Here is a 19,917-nt window from a genome sequence, read left to right as displayed (position 1 = left end):
AGTTGGAGGAAGTGATAAACTGATCAGCTCTGGCACTGATGTGTGTTTTATATTACCAAGGAAACCTCATCATCTTCCAAAAAGCTCAAAGCACTTGCCAAAGAATAATTCACATTCTCAGACCCACACACTGATACCTCACTGAATACCCACCCTGCCCCTCGAGGAAAGGAGAGGCCTGTGCAGAGAACAGGCCAAGGAGGCAGTTTTTGGTCTACTGCTCGCTCATCCTGCAGGAGCCCATGCTAACCATCTGGCAGAGTGAGGACTGGGTGGAGACCCAACGGGTAACATTCCCACCTTCAGCGCCCGACCCACCCTCCAGAGTTCCCACCACAGTCAGCTTATGGTGGGCGCTGAGCCCCACCCTCATCTTGCCAGACATATCTCAGCCACTGAAGCCCCAGATTCAGACTAGTTTATTCTGACACTCTATGTGAGCTCAGCTAGAAAGAGAAAGACATTTCAATCCCTTTGAGTAACAGTCAGTGATCTGCAGGCCAGGCCAGGGCAAAGGGGTGATCATTTCCTCTCCAGGCACTTTGCAGCCTGGATGAGACTGCTGCCTCAACCTTCCTTCTCTGCAGCCTGCATCCCCCAGCCAACAGGCCAAGGCCTTGGCTTAGCAAGGGGAATAAGGGGTGTGCAGAGCAGCTTGCTCTCCTGGGGCACTCAGAGTACAAGGCTTTGTTCTGGGCACTTACTTACTTTATCAAGTGGCACTTTATTGCCTCCTTTCATTCAGTTGTGTCTAGAAAACACAAATGGCCCTGGGCCAGACTGGCATACAGTATCATGCCTGATGGTGTCAAAGGACAAGGGGACACATCTCTCCCCAGACAGGTCACACAAGGCAAGAGATCCAGAATCAGGGCTGGAACCCCAGAAGGTGGTCTAGCACCCAAGGAAGGCAAGGCTCCTTTGGAATCTGGGCGCCTAGACTGCAGCCCATAGCACTGGAACAAAAGCAAAGACTTTGGCAACTCTGAGTTTCCATTTGACCTCTTATGTCAAATAGTTCTGAAACAGCTCAGGCATGTAGCATACACCTATAATCCCAGCACTCAGGAGGCTGAGGCAGGAGGAATGTTCTGAGTTCGAGGCCACCCTGGGCTACCTAGTGAGTTCAATGCCAGCCTGGACTACATAGCAAGATCCTGTCTCAAAGATAAAATAAAATAAAAATTTTAATGGTCCAAAAATATTACTCTCAGCTACTACAGGAATATGGACGGCGTTTTAATAAAAATACTATTTCTACCTAAGTGTTGCCACACAGACCAAGTCAGGAGAGGATGGAGAACTGCTCTCTCCCACATTTCCAGGCAGCACTGTCTTAACAGCCCCAGGACCTCAGGGGGAGTTGCTTTCAGAAATTACTGGTTACAAAGGCCAGGCCTCGACATTCCACAAGGGCTTCCTGAATCCCTGAGTATTAGGGTACTACTTCTGCCACCTTTAGTCCTCAGGACTGTCTGTGATGACAGCCTAGAGGTACCTACAATTAGGTCTAGAAATCCTAGACTTGCTACTCAGTAGCTGAGCAACAGTGGGCAAGTGCTCTACCTTTTCTGTGCCTCAATTACTTTGTCTATAAGAAAGACAATAATAGGGCCGGGGATTTAGCTCAGTGGTTTTGCCACCTGCTGTGCAGGCGTAAGGACCCGAGTTCGATCTCTGGTACAAAAAAAAAAAAAAAAAAAGACAGTAACAGAACCTGTATCACAGAAGAGCCAAACACAAAGGATTTAGAACAATACTTGGACCATAGTAAGTGCTACAGACAGAGTAAATAATAATGAACTTAGTGCTGCTGTCATTACCACTGTGAAGTAATTAGTATTACTATCATACTTTTGTTTCCATTTTACAGTTGAGAAAACTGATGTTTTGGGATGTTAAATAATAGGCCCGTGGTCACCAAGTAACAAAGGTTACTTGACACGAACTCTGCTCATTTGTTAGGACAATATTCTCTCCACTACACGAAGATGTTTTCCAAAAACAATCTCAGATTTAGGTAAGTCAGGTTTCTGTCACCTAACCCTAACTGCTGACTGCCAGGGTTTAATCTGGTGGATACAGAACCTCCAACAGAGAGCATCCCAGTATGCAGCTCTTAGCACAAAGCAGGAACAGATGATTATGGGGCACCTAAAAGCCTCACACTCCAAACCACTTTGGCTGCCGAGGCAGAAATGGCATGGTTAGGACCGATGCCGTAACAACAGGCTCTTAGCACAGACAGAACCTCACCTCAGACAGACTTGGTGGGGACTCCACTCCACAATCAAACCACCAGGGATCACGAAGACCACCTGGCTGGAGCCCTGCTGCTGTGTTTCATAGCATTCCTTTTTCCTACGGGCTCCTATACTACCAGCCAGGGTCCTCCCATAGTTACCCTTGCCCACGGCTGCAACTGCAGGTTCTCCTACCCAAAGAAGCTGTCTTCTTCAGGGACCTCAGAGAATACCAGGCCTTTTGGCACACACGAGTCTCAAAGTGGCCCAATCAAGCCACTGCTGGAATGCCTGACGAGATCCCAGAGCAGCTGTAGGAAAGAGCAGGAGCAGCTTGGCCCTTGAAATACTCAGGTGGAGAATCTTATGTCCTGCCTGGATACAGTGTGGTTCAAACACTAATGGAAGATCAGCTCTGTGCAGGATTTATGAAGAGCCTACCAGTGCCAGGCACCAAGGAGAGGCTCAGCACAACGGCCAACTTTTAGGGGCAAGGGCCTGGATCCCTGCATCAGAGGTAACAAAACCAAGACACACTTAAGCTACCAAGGGCATCCAAGAGGATACATGTTCCCACTGGCCAGGAAACAAGGATACCTAGCAAGGGGACCAGCCAGAGCCACACAGGGGAGGGCCCAGTTGAGGACTCACCCTCACCCCTTCCCTCTGTCCAGCGCTGTGCTCGGTGACTGGGACACTCCCACATCATCACCATGGGACTCCTTCCTTCTAATGAGGGCTAAGCCTCCCCAACTGTCATTCTGTGCCACTTCGGCTCACGTCATAGCCAGAGCCAACTCGCCTATCCTCATGGGCACTATTCAGAGTTGTTTAATCTCAACCAGCTCCTCCCACAGTCTTCACTCCCGACTTACATGTTCTCCAAGAGTATATGGCTGTCAGGGCCAGGGCTTTAGATCAGTAGTTCCGCCGCCTGCCTCGCAAGCTCAAGGTCCTGAGTTTGATTCCCAGTACCAAAAACATAAAAAAAGAGTACATGGCTGTCTCTAATCTCAGTAAAACAAATTTAGGGAGACAAATCTGCTTTTCCAAAACTATACAAGGCAGGGGGTGGGGATTTAGCTCAGTGGTTCCGGCACCTGCCTCGAAAGTGCAAGGTCCTGAGTTTGATCCATGGTACCAAAAAAACCCCAAAAACAAAAAACTATACAAGGCATTCTGGACCCAACGACCTTGGAAGCTGTGCACTGCCACTATACCTTGTGTGACAGTTGTGATAGTTCAGAACTAACAGCATTTCCTTCTGAACCCTCTCAGCAGATTTCACTCAGGATCTCACTGAACTGTGCAGTAAGAAGCAGCAAAGGGATCCAAAATCCTACAGAAGACACTGAGGCAGGGTAAAAAAGCAGGCACAGTGATGGAAAGAGCTGAAGATGTGCCACAGAGGTAATGAAGTAATGAAGATGAAAATGAAAATGCCCACAGGAAAAGCCTAGGATTGTGGGAACCACAGACTTCCAAGTCAGAAAACTCCAGGTCCAACCCCAGCTCTGCCACTGAGCAACGGTGACTGGGAAAACCCGTGATTCCTCCAGGCCCGTGTTCCCAGCTGTGCCTCACCAGCTTTCACTGAAGGGGAGACAACATGAGACCTGAAGACCCCAGGACCTCAGGCTGCAGCCATGGCAGGGCCTCCTTGGATAGGAGCACTGTTCCTGGCCAGCACCCCGGGCTCCAAGTGTCCTCACTACTCCCTTCAGCTCCACATCACTGTCACAAGGGCTGTACCATATAAACCCTACTGCCGGGCTGGGGATGTGGCTCAGTGCTGCACCTGCCTGGCAAGCACAAGGTCCTGAGTTCAATTCCTAGTAACGCAAAATAAATGAACAAACAAACAAACCCAACTGCCATCACAGCACTGGGAGACCTGGAAGCACACCTGACACTCAGAGTAAAGTCACCCTTGGGACCCTGAGTGCAGGCTCCAGCACCCGAGTGGTGCTTTCTTGTCGCAGCTCCTACACCCACACCCCCTGCTCCCAGGGCTCTGCAGCAGGGGCTTTGTCCCACTCCACCCCCACAGCACCTGCACCACCCCAACATCTGGGTCTCCTGCTCCCTGCTGTTGCACACTCACAGTCTGTTTTGAGGTTCTGCCCCTCTGGGGACAGCTTGGGTGTCCCTCTGGCTCACATGGCACTGATGTGCAGCACCCTGCAGCACCTCTCTCTTGAGCCAGCCTCTCAATCCAATGGAGAAGAGCATATTTACCTTACAGGACTGTACGAGGATTAACAGGGGCAAATGAAAGTTGTTTGACATACATCTGACACTCCCAAAGTGGTAGCCATTCTTTAAAAACCAACATCCAGCTGGGCATGGTGGTGCATGTCTGTAATCCCAGCTACCTGGGAAGCTGAGGCGGGAAGATACTAAGTTTGAGGCCAGCCTGAGTAATTCAGACCCCATCTTGAGGAGCGAGGATACCATCCATGGAGCTACTCAAAGGTAGTGACAAATGTCAGTGACCAGAGCTAGATATGGTTTTCCCTTATCGTTGCTACTGAATAAGCACTCTTTCTGAGCCTGCCACCTACCACCAGTCTTCTCTTAACCAGAGTGATGAGGGAGCCAGTCATCACTTCCAGCCTACAGAGACTTCTGCAGGTGCCACACCACTTTCTACATGTTCTACATGCATGTACTTCATTTAATCCTAACAAAAACCCTGTGAGGTACCAATTATCACTGTGTACCTTGTTAGAGCAGGAAACTAAGGCACCGAGAGAACAAAGAACTTCCCTCAAGTAGAAGAGTTGAAATGTAAATAAGGGCTGAGGGGCAGCAGCCATGCTCTTAACCACTGACCATCTCAGCCCTGAGCTGAGATCTTCTAGAACATAGAAAGTGGAAAGCTGAACACAGGGTCAAGTCTGTCTTTGTGAATGGCCTGTTGATCTTACCCTTTCTTTTTTTTTTTTGAGACAGGGTCTCACTTTGTAGTTCAGTCAGGCTGGGCCGGACACTCCTCCTCCTCCTGAGTGCTGGGATTACAGGTGTGAGCCACCACGCCCCGCCAATCTTAGCCTTTCAGAAGGCCTGAGCAGTAACTCAGGGTCTGATCTGCATTTACTTCACTGGAATCTTGTGTCAATTACAGATGTTGCTCTGTGTCTTAGCTTCTCATTCCCTCATGGTGCCACTTGTCACAGATGATCTTCATTTTAATATGGCCTTCTGATCGGTATTTTCTATCACCATTAGTGGTTTTTAATGTTCTATTCAGGAAGCCTTTCCTGTTGCTGAGGTTACCTGCAGTTCCTTTTAAACACGGCGGGGGGGTGGGGGGGCGGGCGCCTGTTCCTTTATACTCAGGAACAGATCTGCATTCGAGGTGGCAGTCAAGGCAAGCTCCATCTGTTCCCACACAGGTACCTGACCTCAGCAGCACCCTTTGCTGAAAAAGGCCTCCTTTCCCTCTTCAGCAGTGCCACCTCTGCCCCTCAGCTAGGCTCTCTTACGTGGTGACAATGCCTCACTGTCTTAGTTACTGTACCTTTAAAGAACATTGGAGTTCAGACCACATCCTCCCTTTTGTTCTTTCCAGGCCACTTGACTACCCTTGGCCTTAGGCATTGCCACATAAATCTCAAAACCTGTTGGTTCAGTTCCACCAACCAACCAATCCTGCTCAGGGTTTCACTGAATCCTCAGGTCATCCAGAGAACTAACATCTCCATAGCACCTTCTTCCCTTCTTCCCTTCTTCCCCTCCTCCCCTTCTGTGGTACTGAGAATTGAATCCAGGGCTTGTGTGTGCTTGGTAAGTGCTGTGCCCATCCCTTTTCATTTTTTATTTTGAGACAAGGTCTATATGCACAGCTGGCCTTGAATGAATTTGTGATCTTCCTGCCTCAACCTCTTGAGTGGCTGGCATTACAGGCACGAGCCACTGCCCAGCTCTTTTTTATTTTTTGGTACCGGGGATCGAACTCAGGTCCTTGCGCTTGCGCAGCAGGCGGTGAAACCACTGAGCTAAATCCCCAGCCCCATGCCCAGCTCTTTTTTTAACTTGTAGAAATGAAAGCTTAGTTCATTAATCTTCAGCCTTACTTCTTTTCAAGTAATATGCATGTAAAACTATATGTCCCCTAAGAACAGTTTGAGCTATATCCCAATCTCATTTATTTCTCATAATAGTTCCACAAGGTATTTTTTATTTCCTTTCCACAGATGAAAAACTGAAGGTCAAGTTACTTATACAAGGTCATAATCTAGAAATAAATGATGCGACAAAGATTGAAAACCGGGTTCTGTTTAGTTCTAAAATCCAAGTTCTTCCTATTATAATACATTATATATAATTAGCAGTTTACAGATATTATGAATAAAATACTATGAAACTATCAAGAGAACAGGAGTCCTTTCTCCATAAAGTACATACACAGAGCTGGAAAGGAGCTTGAAGGCAGATGGGATCTGCTCAAGTGCACAGCAGCAGGGCTTCCTGTTCCTGCCCAAAAAGGTAGTCAAGAGGGTCATGGGAGACCAAGGACATCTGGTCTGTCCCTGGAAACTCAGGACTGGGTGATTCATGTAAATTACAGAATCAGCTCTCAGGCTTCCGGCTCACACAGGGACATTATGCATAATGAATAGTGACATTCATTCTTTACAGCCAGGATTTGATTGGAATTCTGACGATATGACACAATGATCAGCACTACTCCTGACCTTATGTGACCTCTTAAGACACACTGTCCACACTCAGGCTCAGAGACGGTCAGCAGGGGACTGGAAAGAAAGCTCCCATGGGCCATCATGTGGCTTAGGACACAATGGTCTTGTGTCAACCTGCAACTGGGAAGAGGGGAAGACCTGCTATTATCAGTCACTGTAGTGAGTCTCATTCATTCATCCAATAAATACCTAAGTTTCAAGAACTGGGCTAGTACCAGGGATACACTGGCTACAACTTAGTTTCTTTTAAATAAAATTAAAAAATACAGCCAAGTACAGTGGTTTGTGCTCATGTCTCAGTTACTTGAGGAGTTGGGGTAGGAAGATCATTTGGACCCAGGAGTTCAAGGTCAGTATGGGCCACAGGTTGGGATCTCATCTCAAAAATAAATAAATAAATAAATAAATAAATAAATAGTATAAAAGATAATAACTAAACTGGATTAGAATAGTAGGGAAAGAAGGCCCAAATGTTAAATTCTGTCAAATGCAAACAGAAAAAATACTTTGCCCTTTAAGTGAAGTGAAACTGGTAATAAATTCTTTTTGAAAATTTTCATTATAAGGGCCAGGGATGTGGCTCAGTGGCGTCGCACCTGCCTGCCAAGCACAAGGTCCTGAGTTTGATCCTTGGTACTGGAAAAAATTTTTTATTAGTACATGTTTATAGTACGTAACAACAACATTCATTGTTGGCAAGTGGTACATGTACCTAACACATCTTATAATTCTTTCTACATCCCCCCTCCCCTCCATGTCTTGATCCCTTTCCTAGATGCAAAAGATCTATCTCCCTGTTTCCTATTCTCTATCTTTGATTTGCTCTTTGATTTATCTCTACTTTGGGATTCTTATTTAAGAGAAACCATGTGATATTTAAGCTTGTGTCTGATTTATTTCACTTAACATTATGGTTTCAAGGTGCAAAACTGGTAATAAACACTTGATGATCATAAAATAAAATCTCAGATGTTTGCTCTACATATTTTCAGAAAACAAGAAAAACAGTAACACCCAAAGTTAAGAAATTTTAAGGTTTCAATCAATTTAGACATTTTTTTAATAGACTCATGACTTAGAAAAACAAAAGTAACCCATGTTGCTTACAGAGAACTCAGAGAACAAAATTTGGTAAACAAAGGGAGGCATCTAGTGTCCTATCACCCAAGACAATGTAAGCCATGTTCTTCCCTCACAGCTTGTTTCCAGGCATTCCTGTGCTCCCTCTGTAAAATGGGGAGTGCGAGTGGACAGAGGGTGGTGCGTGACGACAGTGCTTGGAGCTGCAGACACTCTGGTCTAAGGTAAGAGAAAGGCACAGGGCACAGCCCAAGCTCTAAAAGAAAACGAGCTTCTGGAAAGCAATGCTCCTCATGTCCAGACAAATGCTGGCTCCATTCTAGTATGGATGCTCATATGAATGTCGCCTCTCCTGAGTGGGAACTACCAGCTGACCAGGACCATGACAGGATAGCTGTGCCCCCAAAAGCTTTGATGAACCTCAGAGGAAGACCAGAGCCACCAAACAAGGAACTAGAAAAGCTGCCTAATAATGTCACACAGGTATTCGATAACTGATGACTAAATTATGCCCCGAAAGAAGGCTCTCTTGGCTCCTATTTTTGTGTCAAAGAAAGCAAGCCTACTTTAAGCAGATGTGGTTCTGTTGCTCCACCTCAGAGTCCAGGGTGAGAATTTTTCAGGAGCGGAATAAACCAACAACAAAGCAGCACCATGTTCTTCGTCTTAGCACCATCAGTGCTCTGGTGAACTTTAGACATATTGTTTCTCAAAACCCCGACACAAGACACATTATCATCCCCATTTTCTAAAGAAGAAAATGAAGTACTATATAAGGGTACAACTCATTGGTCCAGGGCCCCACAGCCCATAATGCCAGCCTGTCCCTGTATGCAGCCTGTTCTGGCAGGAGCAGGGCCCACTGCTTGGCAGAGAGCGTCCCTACCCTCTGGGAAAGAGGCTAGAGTCACAGGGTTTTCCTTCTCACATCAAGCCCCAAAATTCCCAAAGAGTTTTTCCCCTGCACAGAAATGTCCTTAACCATAACAATGGATCTGGCTTTAGCATCCTCTAAGCTAAAGAACCGTGACGGTGTGGAAAGAGAATGGCTGAGCGTAACCGCTCCTTCAAAAGGAGTGATTTGCAGGGTCTTTTTCCCACTTCAGTTTCATTCATTCTTCCATTCCTCCAGAGCAGGAGCCAGGCCTGAGCCTCCCAAGCCTGTGTACGCTATGAGGCCAGCTGTTCTCTAATGCTGCACGGTACTTATGCTGTTGAAATCTATCGAAGTCAAAAAATATCAAGTGTTTGTTTAATAACTGACTGCTGCTTACTTAGAAGGCAAAGTTCCTGGGAAGACAGTGAGAAACTGGGTAGAGTATGAGCCTTAGCTCCACATCTGGGAACTCAGTCTTTTTGTCTCCTCTGTGAGGCAGGATGTCACCCCCCCCACCCCTGCCGCCCAATAATCTCCTGAGGTATTGTGAGGCTCAAGGAGGACAGGGCATAGCTTGGTGAGAGCGGGTGCTTACCATGTACGAGGCCTTGGGTTCGATGCTCACTCAGCACAATCAAAGAAAAAGAAGAAGGAAAAAGGAAAAGGAAAAGAAGCTAAGCTTGGGAAACAAAGAGGTACAAAAAAACTCTGGGAAAGTGCAAAGTGCCAAAAGAATCATCACTGCTCTCTCCAGGACAGGGACAGGTCTAGCACTTCTTTTATACATGTCACACTAACTGACACCCCAGAACTGACTATTCCTTCCTAAAGAAATTGAGCTGGATGCCAGGTGTGGTGGGGCACACCTGTAATCCCAACACTTGGGAGGCTGAGGCAGAAGGATCACTGCCAGTTTAATGGCAGCCTGCGCTACGCAGTGAGTTCAGGGACAGCCTGAACCACTAAGAGAGGCCTTGGCTCAAAAAAACCCCATAAAACCAAAAAAACAAAAAAAAGAAGAAAGGAAGGAAGGAAGAAAAGAAAAGAAAAGAAGTCCTTTTTCCCCAAGGGTCCCCTGAGGTGGTAAAAGGGAACCTAGGACAATGCAAAACACAAGGCAGCAGCACAGAGGAGGATGAGGACACAGAGGAAGCAGACAAGAATGACTGTGAGAAAATAAGGAAAGCTCCAAAGGCTGGTGGTGGGGAGAAGGTCTGTTGTGGGCGTGCCTGACAAAGGGACAAGAAGTATGCAAGTATGCAGCTGGCGGAAGAAGGGCAGTAGAGTCACAGTCACTTTCAGAATTGCAAATAGAACAAGCAGATGGAGACATCCTTCAAAGAAGCCCACCTGGAGCCAGGCCTGGCTCTTGGTCATCCTCCCATTTAGGGCAGAGGCCCACAGGGGAAAGAAAAGCCATACAGGGTATCTAGCTCAGCTTTCTATATCACCATCCTGCTCTTTTTTCATAATCATAACCAAGGATTTTCAATCATACAATAGTCATAAAATATAAAGCAAAATGATGAATGAATAGGACCAAAATCAACAGGATGATCTTTATTTTGAGACAGGCACCATAACCACTGCACTAAATCCCCGCCCAGGATGATCTTTATTTTGAACTGACCTGTGGGGAAAATATACTTCAGGCAACAAGTGAGAAATTCTAATAAATTCTGGTAAGAATTCTCCAAGAGAATCAAGAGTTACTGTAGCCATAAAACATGAACAGGTTGTCATGAGAAAGGAGCAATCAGGAAACCAGAAAATAGTTTTTAGTTTTTACAGTAAGTCTGCATAATTAAGAACAGACAACATTAAAAATGAAACTAGAAGAGCAAGGACCCGAGTTCGATCCCCGGTACAAAAAAAAAACTAGACTTGCATAACAAAATCCCAGGAATTTCCTATCTCATCAAACAGGAGAACAAAGAGACAAGTAGGGGACTGGTTAAGGCACCAGCTATGAACATCTGAGGCCCGGGGGGTGCAAAGACAGTCCTGTTCTACGAGCTCCATTGTGCCCCTCACTTCTCCCTTAGCTGTGGTTCCCACACAGTGCTGCACAGCAGGACCTCAACAAAGGTCTGGGCAAGGGTGTGGATGCATGGGGACTTCCAGCCTTCCTGTCCTCTCCTTCTGATCCCTCCGGGGGAACATAGCAAGCTGCCCGTCAGGGTGAGGCACTGTGCAGTCCCTCAGGCCAGCTCCTCTCAGAGACTGTAACATTTCAGTTACACAAGGGGCACAGACACCATGTACCTGTCCTCCTCATCCAAGCTCTACAAGCAGCAAACCACCAGAGCAAGAAAATCCTATTTGATTATTCTTGTTTTGTTTTGTTTTTTTGGTACCGGGGATCAAACTCAGGTCCTTGTGCTTGCAAGGCAGGCGGCAGAACCACTGAGCTAAATCACCGGCCCAAGAAAATCCTTTTTGAGATCATCATCCCTTATCTTCCCCGACCTCTGGAGAAATATACTCATGGTCCTCCCAGCCAGCACACAGAAGACCCTCCGAAGATGCTTGCTGGATAGGTGTTCTGTCCCAAGAGGCACTCCTTGGGAATCCAACAGCAACTGAGCCAGGGCAAATGCATCCAGTCACTCCTACCACTGACAAATGTAAACACCATGACTCAGTTCTTTAATCAGCGTGCAGTCTCAGAGGTTAACAGAGCTGGCTGAGGGTGCCCTTGGCCCCAGCTGGCAGCTGGCATAACCTCCTCCCTTTTCCTCCCTTTCCTTCAGACCTGATAGCAGGTATCAGGTAAATGAAAGATACACATTACATAAATACCTCTAACTCCTCCTTATGCCCCTGAAATCACTTCAAAACAGAAAAACAGAGGAGGTCATACTTTGGGCCAAAAGGCCGTTTTGTAATGCAAGAACATTCTAAGTGAAAGCACTGTGTAGCCCATTTCTCCCGAAGGTGGAGAGAAGGAAGCCCTGCTAATTCTCACTCACCCCTGAGGGCAGCAGAGGGCTTCTCCAGGCTGCCCCCAATTCCTGGCTGCTGGTTCTGGGCTGTTCCAGTGTTGCAGTTTGCAAGCCACACTAAAGGCTTATTTCCTTCTCATTACAGGCGTGGAAAGTTCTCTGATAACTGGGAAATATCTGCAACTTCCTCTGTTTGTCATAGGGTGAGGGGAGCATCATTCCTTAAGTAAGGGGTAACTTATCCACTCATTCCACCAACATCCACCATGTGCCAGGTACTCTCCTAAGCCTGGGGACAGAGCAACAAGCAGACAGACATGCAATGAAGTAAAACAGCAGCAGAGTATGGGAAGCACTAGACAGAGAGAAATAGGGTGCTGGAGGAAAATAAACAAAAGGGAAGGGTTTGGTGAGACCCAGTGTGGGATCTCTGAGGACCAGGAAGACAGGGAGCAAGCCTGGGAAGGACAGGGGAGGGAGTGCTGGGCCTGTCCCCACACTTAGCATCACAGGAGGTCAAGGAGGTCAGCACTGAGGTCTCCAGGAAGGACTGATGTTGCATCATGGATAAGCTGTGTGGTAACTCAGATTTTTAAGTCTGTGGGGGCACTCTGGTTTTGAAATGAAGCCGAGAGAGCTGGGGATTTAGCTCAATGGCACCACACCAGCCTCGCAACTGCACGGTCCTAAGTTCGATCCCTGGTACAAATAAATAAATAAATAAAGCCTACAGTACTTGTAAGACATATTACTAAAAACCAAGCACAGTGCCGGGGATTTAGCTCAGTGGTTTCACCGCCTGCTGCGCAAGCGCAAGGACCCGAGTTCGATTCCTGGTACCAAAAAAAAAGAAAACCAAGCACACACATGCATGTTCATTTTATCACTCTCCTCAGAACTGCAGCTGTATGCACTGTTTCATGCCTTCTTGACATGGAATACATTTAACCAAGCACCTGCCCATAGATCCACATGCTTCTGCTGAAGGTTTACTCTACAGATACACAAGTGCAGGTGTGCATACTCTTTTCTATTTTATTTCAAGACAGGATCCTGCTAAGTTGACAAGGCTGGGATTGAACTTGCTATACTGCTATTTCAGCTTCCTCAGCATTGTTGTTTTTTTTTTTGGTATCTGGGATTGAACTCGGGACCTTCCGCTTGTGAGGCAGGCGGCAGAACCACTGAGCTAAAACCCCAGCTCACCTCAGCATTATTATTATTTTTTTTTTCTCAGCATTATTTTTAACAGCAACAAGCAACAACAACAACAACAACAGCAACAACAACAAAAAGGTACCTCAATGTTCATCAAGGATCAAAAGTGTGGGTAAACACCAGGCAGCCAGTGAAGATAGTGAGGGAGCCTAGCAGGCAGGGTCTAATCCTACAGGTATCAAAGCAAAAAAACCCCAGATATCCAGAAAAGCTTGCCGATACACACAGGTCCCCATGGGGCTACAAGGGACACGCCAGGGGGGCAAGGGCAGGGGATGTCCACATTTCCCTTCGTAACCTACTAAACTAGCATATCTGAAAATGTTGACTATCAGCATCTAATGCTTTCAGGGTACCAGTTAATAAAAACTGCGTTATATGCACCATTTGGTTTTGTGAACAGCCCTGTGTTGAAGGCAGTGAGGGTTCCATGAGACTCCACACCAGCACACACTTAGAGCTTCCAGGGAGACAGGGTTCACGTGCACTCCTGGGCTGGCCTCCCCTCTGTGAGCCCATAGAGCTGACCACCAACAAGGCCTCTCCCCTGTGTGATGGCTGCCATCTGTCTCTTGTGGGTTATCCAGTGTCCCCTGATCTCACTTTAGTCCTCTCCACACTGTGACACTCTCAAAAACGACCCAAGTGGCTCCTCAGGAGGGTAAAGGCCCAGGTGCTCACAGCTGCACTCAGTCACCTCCTGCCAAGGTGCCTGGTCCTCCCTTAGGCCTTACCTCCTGCTGTCCCTTACCCAGGTCTAGCCAAGTGGCTTTTTGCTGCTCCAGGAACTGCCAGGCACAGACAACTCACTCCTCTTCTGCTTGGATCAGCCTCTGTCTGTCTCGCTGCGCCACATGCATCACCCCCACCCCAGAGAGGCCACCTCTGACCCCACAGCTCCAGTGCTCCCCCTGGCCCTGCATTCTCTCCTGAGCACTGCAGCCAAGCTCCCTAATTCACTCATCCTGCTTGCCACCTGTCTCAGCCCCTCCTGTAGGGTGTAAGCACTAGGAGAACAGCAGTTTGTGCCTGTTTTGTCCATAGCTATGGCCTAACATCCAGAGTCCCACATGTAGGAGTCACTCTGCTAAAACTTGCCAGAGGAATTCAGGATAAGAAAAGATGAACTGGGCCGGGGATTTAGTTCAGTGGTTCTGGTGTCTGCCTCACAAGCACAAGGTCCAGAGTTCAATCCCCAATACCAAAAAAAAGAAGAAGAAAAAGAAAAGATGAACGGGAAGAGTCTTGGTGATTTGTGTAGAATGAAAACCTACAGAGTGAAACATTTATTTGAAGATGTTTAACTCTAATGGTCAGAATTCTTTTATAAATAATACATGTTTGGGCCAGGGATTTAGCTCAGTGGTTCCGCCGCCTACCTTGCAAGCGCAAGGACCCAAGTTCAATCCCTGGTACCAATAAATAAATAAATAAATAAATAAATAAATAAATAATAAAAATATATAAAATATAAATAATACATGTTAAACTAAATCACAAAAGGGCTTAGCAACCACAGCCAGGGGACTTGCAGCTCAAGCCCTGGCCACTTCCCTCCAGCAGGTCCCCCACCATGTCGCTCTCCAGCTGAGGCCCAGCCCTCGATCCTCTGCCATCAGCCTGAGCTGCTCCAGGTGCCCAGCCAGTCTCTTGTTGGAAAGGATGGGGTCTGCAAACCCTCTCCAGCCCCCAGCCTCTCCCACATGCTAGGTGCCCTAATGTACCTAATGTACCATTAGCAAAGCAGGAACACTGATTTCAATAGTTCAAGTATCTGGCACAACCTACTTTGTTTCCAATGATTTCATCTGGAAAAGTGAATATTCTCAAAGGAAGAGATAGAGATCAGCAAATAAAGTGACTTATCTCTCTGGAACATTGTGTAGCGCACATAATTCAACAATGGAAACAATGTGTACATTGCGAAAAGCTGGTTTCAAGGCTGCCCAGTAAACTCCAATACACACTGAGGCTCAGGGCTCAGCCAGTTCTGGGCCCACCTGGGCAGTGAGGGTTGGAACAGCATCTCCAGATAGAGCTTGTGGTTCCCTTGGAAACCATCACCTGAAAACCAGGTGGGCTAGCAGAGGATTTCAAACCACCTATTGGCACTGACTTTCCACAGCAAACTGCAGAGCAAGCCGGTGAGAAGCAGGTCACAGAACCATTTCCCTGGAAATAAATAAGGCTCAGATCCCTAAATATCATAGTTGGAAAGACATGAGAAAAAGAGGGGGCTGCATCTTGTTTTGTTTTACTCAATACAGCAGAATAGCCTTTTCCTTTCTGTGAGAAAAAAAAAAAAATCACCCTAGAGAACATTAAGGAAAACCAAAAGTTTTGTAACCAACTAACCCTTGCCATCACACACATTATCTGTTCCAAAGCACATGATTCCCATTCAGGTAGCTTTGCTCTTTCGACCCATCCATACTGCCAGGCCCAGGACAACTTTGGTTCAGATGTCTATTCCTGGGCTCGCACTGAGCCGTTAAAGGCAGTGGGACTCCCCATGGCCAGTCCCTATTTGACCAACCCCCATTCTCACCACCCAGACCTTTCTTCTCTTGTCATCTATGTCCCAATGTGACTAATCACAGCCAATAAGCTACTTGATGGTCTGCTTTTGTCAACTGTGTAATAAACATTTCTCCCTGATGTCTGTGCTGTCTTCCTGTCATTTTGAGTGGCAGCAAAACATCATGTAGCAGGGCCAGGGATTTAGCTCTGTGGCACCTCCCCTGCCTGGAAAGCACAAGGTCCAGAGTTTGATCCCTGGTACAGGGAAAAAAACAAACAACAAAAAAACCCCATCATGTCGCAGTCCCATGCTTTACTGCACCAGGCCTTCACAGTCAGAGGTTAGGGGTTTCAGGTCATTCCCAGACAGAGCCAAGGTGGGGAAAGTCAAAGCTTACACAGCTTCCTTCTTCTGTCCCATCGCCTCACCAGGCTCTCTGGCTCAAGTATTCTAAAGACTGTTGGCAAACTGCTCAGATACAGTTCAGACTTCTCAAATATAACTCAAAGGGCAAGCTTTTAATCTGACACCTCCAATTGCATTTACAGGGCACATTACACTTCCATGAAAAAAGTTATATTCTCAGGTAGGCGAAAAATGACCCAAAGACACATCTTTGCAAAAAAAAAAAAAAAAATGCTGCTGTCTTTAGGAGTCTTTAAAGTAATTTACTACCTGTCTATAGTCCTTATGGAATTCCTTGTCTGCTTTACACAATGAACCTGAGAATATTTCAGGAAGCAAAATATTGCCTGCAATATTACTGGTGAATAAGAATGCACAGAAAAACAAAAAGAAGAGAATGAGCACAAGGAAGCAAGACTTGAGTTGACCTTCCTATAGCTCCTTATTTCACTTTTGGTAAGGTATAGCAATCAGGTTGGTTTTATTTCTAAGAAAGTTCAAGAAAATAAACCAAACATGAAATTTTAAATATGCAGCTTCTTTAGGATATAAGGTATCAGAGTAAAATACCTATGAATATCCCTGGGAGACCACTGTCTTTAAACTCAGTAGGATCTGTTAATGTCTGGACACAACTAAGCACAACTGAGAGACATGGTGATGGTTGGGCCGGGGATTTAGCTCAGTCGTGCCTACGGCTGTGCCTCGAAAGCACAAGATCCTAAGTTCAATCCCTGATACAAAAAAAAAAAAAAAAGAATGGTGACAGTGGCAGCTGTGGTTAACCCATCTGGTGAAGGGAATCCCTAGGCATAATCTGCCTAGAATGCCAATTTTATTTTTTTATTTTTTATTTTTTGGTACCGGGGATCGAACTTGGGTCCTTGTGCTTGCGCAGCAGGCGGCAAAACCACTGAGCTAAATCCCCAGCCCGTAGAATGCCAATTTTAAAGAAAAACACACAGCCACCTACATGCTCTGAAACAAAATCAATATAGCTACACCAACATAACTTACTTTCTGAAGATTCAAGTTTTTTAAAAAAAATCTTACAGAAGGTTCTCAGGGCCAAAATGTAGAAGACTCATTCCATATCTGCCTTCAAACAGCTGGGGGATCTTGGGCAATATGGCCCTTATGTTTTCAGCATCTCATCACATTCACTTAAAAAGAACAGAATAGGCTTTTTAAAACTCTGTGTTGCAGACATGTTTGTGAAGCGTCAGCTCATTTCACGGTAAGGCCCTGAGAAGAAGTCCAGTCCTGCGTGTAGGGGTTCTGGTGAGAATGCACTCACAGGTGACAGTAAGGCTGATATGATGATATGATGACACTGGAAGGCACTCAGCAGCCATGAAGGTCACTGCAAATACACACCTTCATAATCACTTAGCTTTAACCCACACAAGTTCTCCTACAATCTTTCAGTAGGAGACTCTTTTAAACATCTTAGAGTTTTAAAAATCCTCTTCTTTTCAAGTGACTACACAGCATCTCATCCGTTCACAAGTCCTGTGCATATGAATGCTACAATTCAGAGAGGGAACCAACAGAAATTAACACATTCATCTTCCATCTCAGGTAAGAAGTAGCAGATCACAGCCTTGGTACTATGACAGGTGCTCTGACCCAGGAAGCTTCTAACCAAAGACCTCATCACTGGCTTCCTTCATTAAAAGAATGAAAATATTAAGATGGGCATGGTGGCTCACGCCTATAATTCCAGCACTTGGGAGGAAGAGGCAGGAGGACTGCTGTGAGTTAAGAGGCCAGCCTGAGCTACAAAGTGAGACCCTGTCTCAAAAAACAAACAAACACTGCTGTGCAAGCGCAAGGACCCGAGTTTAATCCTCAGCACCAAAAAATAAACAAAAAATATTAATATTAAAATATTAAGAGAATAAAATTATTAAACAATAAAATTAATGATTCTGGAAACATGCTGAGATTGCAGCAAAGACCTAAAAGATATGGGGCAACACAGGCACTCATGTAATAATTAACTAGACAAAACCTCAAGTCTGACAAGGGAGAGGCAAGCAGAAGGGAAGCTGACGAGGAGAGGAAAAGAAAATCTGTCCAATCTAGGATGGCTGAGAGACAAGACCACATACAAAGCCACAAAAGACTGACCATCGTTCCCAGTGGCTCTGTTCCAATGGCTTCTGCTCAACAGCTACCAGGCATGTGTCAGTGTGGGTGGGCTTTTCCCTAGACGGTCACTAGCACCTGGCTTGAGGACCATTTCCTTCTTTCACCTGACAGTTACCAATCACTGAATCTGTGCCAGACACCATGCTAAAGGCGGCAGGGAAGTGAAAAATGCTCCTAGAGCCATGTGGGACACAGCTCCTGTCCCTACAGCAGAAACAGCAAGAATCACCAGTCACTGAGCACATCCATGGTGCTGAGAATAACTCCCTCTCTAACAGCCCCATGTGGCAGTTACTAGCTTCATTTTCATCTACAGAGAAGAAAAGAAGGCATTTGAGTGTTTACACCATTTGCCCAGGTCACACAGACTGTAAGTGGAGGAGATGGGATTCAAACCAGGGCTGCACTGTCTCCTCAGTGACGCATGACAGCAAGAGTCTGAGGCGGGGCAGAGGCCAGTAACGTGTCACTCAAACAGAGGCAGGAGAGATGCTAAAGAGGCAGTGGGCTGGCAGGGCTCCACAGGGCTGTGCTGCCCAGCAGGCAGGGATTCACAGAGCATCTCATGGAATGCGCCCTGTTCCGGAGGACCCCCGGCTCAGGCAGCTTGGGGTGGTGAAGGAGCCAGACAGGGAACCCATTGCTGCCTCTCTGACAGCCATATTCCAAGGCTGGGCACTGCCCCGTTGTGCAGTGGGTCACTTAATCTGAGCCTCAGCTTCCTCCCCCAGAACAAAGAACTGACACTGCCCGTGCCCCCTTGGGATTGCTAGGAGAATAAATTACATCAATGGAGGTGGAAATAGCTGCTTTCCACCTGGGGTATGGAGGAAGCAACCTCCCGCCAGTGACACCAAGTGGGATATGGAGGTGGCAGGGGAAGCGGGCGGGTGTACAAGAACTGGGGCATGGCGTCCTTGACAGAAGAAACGCTAGGTAAGGGTGGGGTGAGGAAGGGAGCAGAAAAGAACAGGGTGTCAGTGTCAACAGGATGCCTCTGGGTTCAGGGGCTTTCTGACAAGGCTGGCTGCCTGCCCTGCTATGAGGAGGGAAGGTGGAACTGATATGTTTCTACACAAAAATCCCCATGCAGTTTAAACTTGATAACTTTCTCATATTCTGTAATCTTCCAGCTGCTGGCCAGGCTGAGAACTGTTCTACACACTTAATATTTTGTAAATTACGAGGGCTACACTAAGATCATGTTATAATTGCTAACAGCTGGGGTGTATTTACTTACACAACACTTCTCTTCCAAATGAGCGGAGAAAACTTCAGAAAACCCCAAATCATAACAGATGCAGGTGATATTAATAAGTACATTTTCAAAGCTAAATGAAAGCTTAGTGTTTCCCCAAGGGATCTCAATGTTAGGTAGAACAGAAAAATCCACCCTCGTTTCCAGTTTCTAGCCTTTTCAGGGCAATCCTTGTAAATACTCAAATCTCATCTCTTCCCTGCTCCACCCCATGGCATCACTGTTAAACCCCAGTTCCTCCCACTGGCTCATGATCTGACTCACCTGCCCTCCCCCTCTCCCCTCTGCTCTGCCTGGCACAACCAGGTTCTCACTGCTTCTAGTACAGTAAAGCTCCTACCTACCTCAGAGCTTTTGCGCACACTGTTCCCTCTGCCTTGGAATGCTCTTCTCAGGGCAAGTGCACCGGTCAGCTCCCTCTCCCTCTCGATGTTTAGCTCCTCCTCGAAGTCTCCCTAACTGTCACGTCTAACCCAGCTGCACCTCCACCACCAGGACTCCAGCCTGCTC

General features: G+C 46.6%; 1 protein-coding gene across 26 annotated transcripts in view; it reads right to left on the bottom strand.

The window, feature by feature from the left end:
- Pacsin2 (protein kinase C and casein kinase substrate in neurons 2) overlaps positions 1 to 19,917 on the bottom strand; it is a 114,412-nt gene that overhangs the window by 28,156 nt on the left and 66,339 nt on the right. The gene's annotated exons all lie outside the window — the stretch shown is intronic.

This window comes from Heterocephalus glaber, unplaced genomic scaffold, assembly GCF_053883595.1.
Source record: "Heterocephalus glaber isolate CG9 unplaced genomic scaffold, H.glaber_assembly_v1.0 deba00001444, whole genome shotgun sequence".
Lineage (NCBI taxonomy): Eukaryota > Metazoa > Chordata > Mammalia > Rodentia > Bathyergidae > Heterocephalus > Heterocephalus glaber.
Note: the sequence above shows the minus strand (reverse complement) of the source record. Positions and strands in the feature narration are given on the sequence as shown.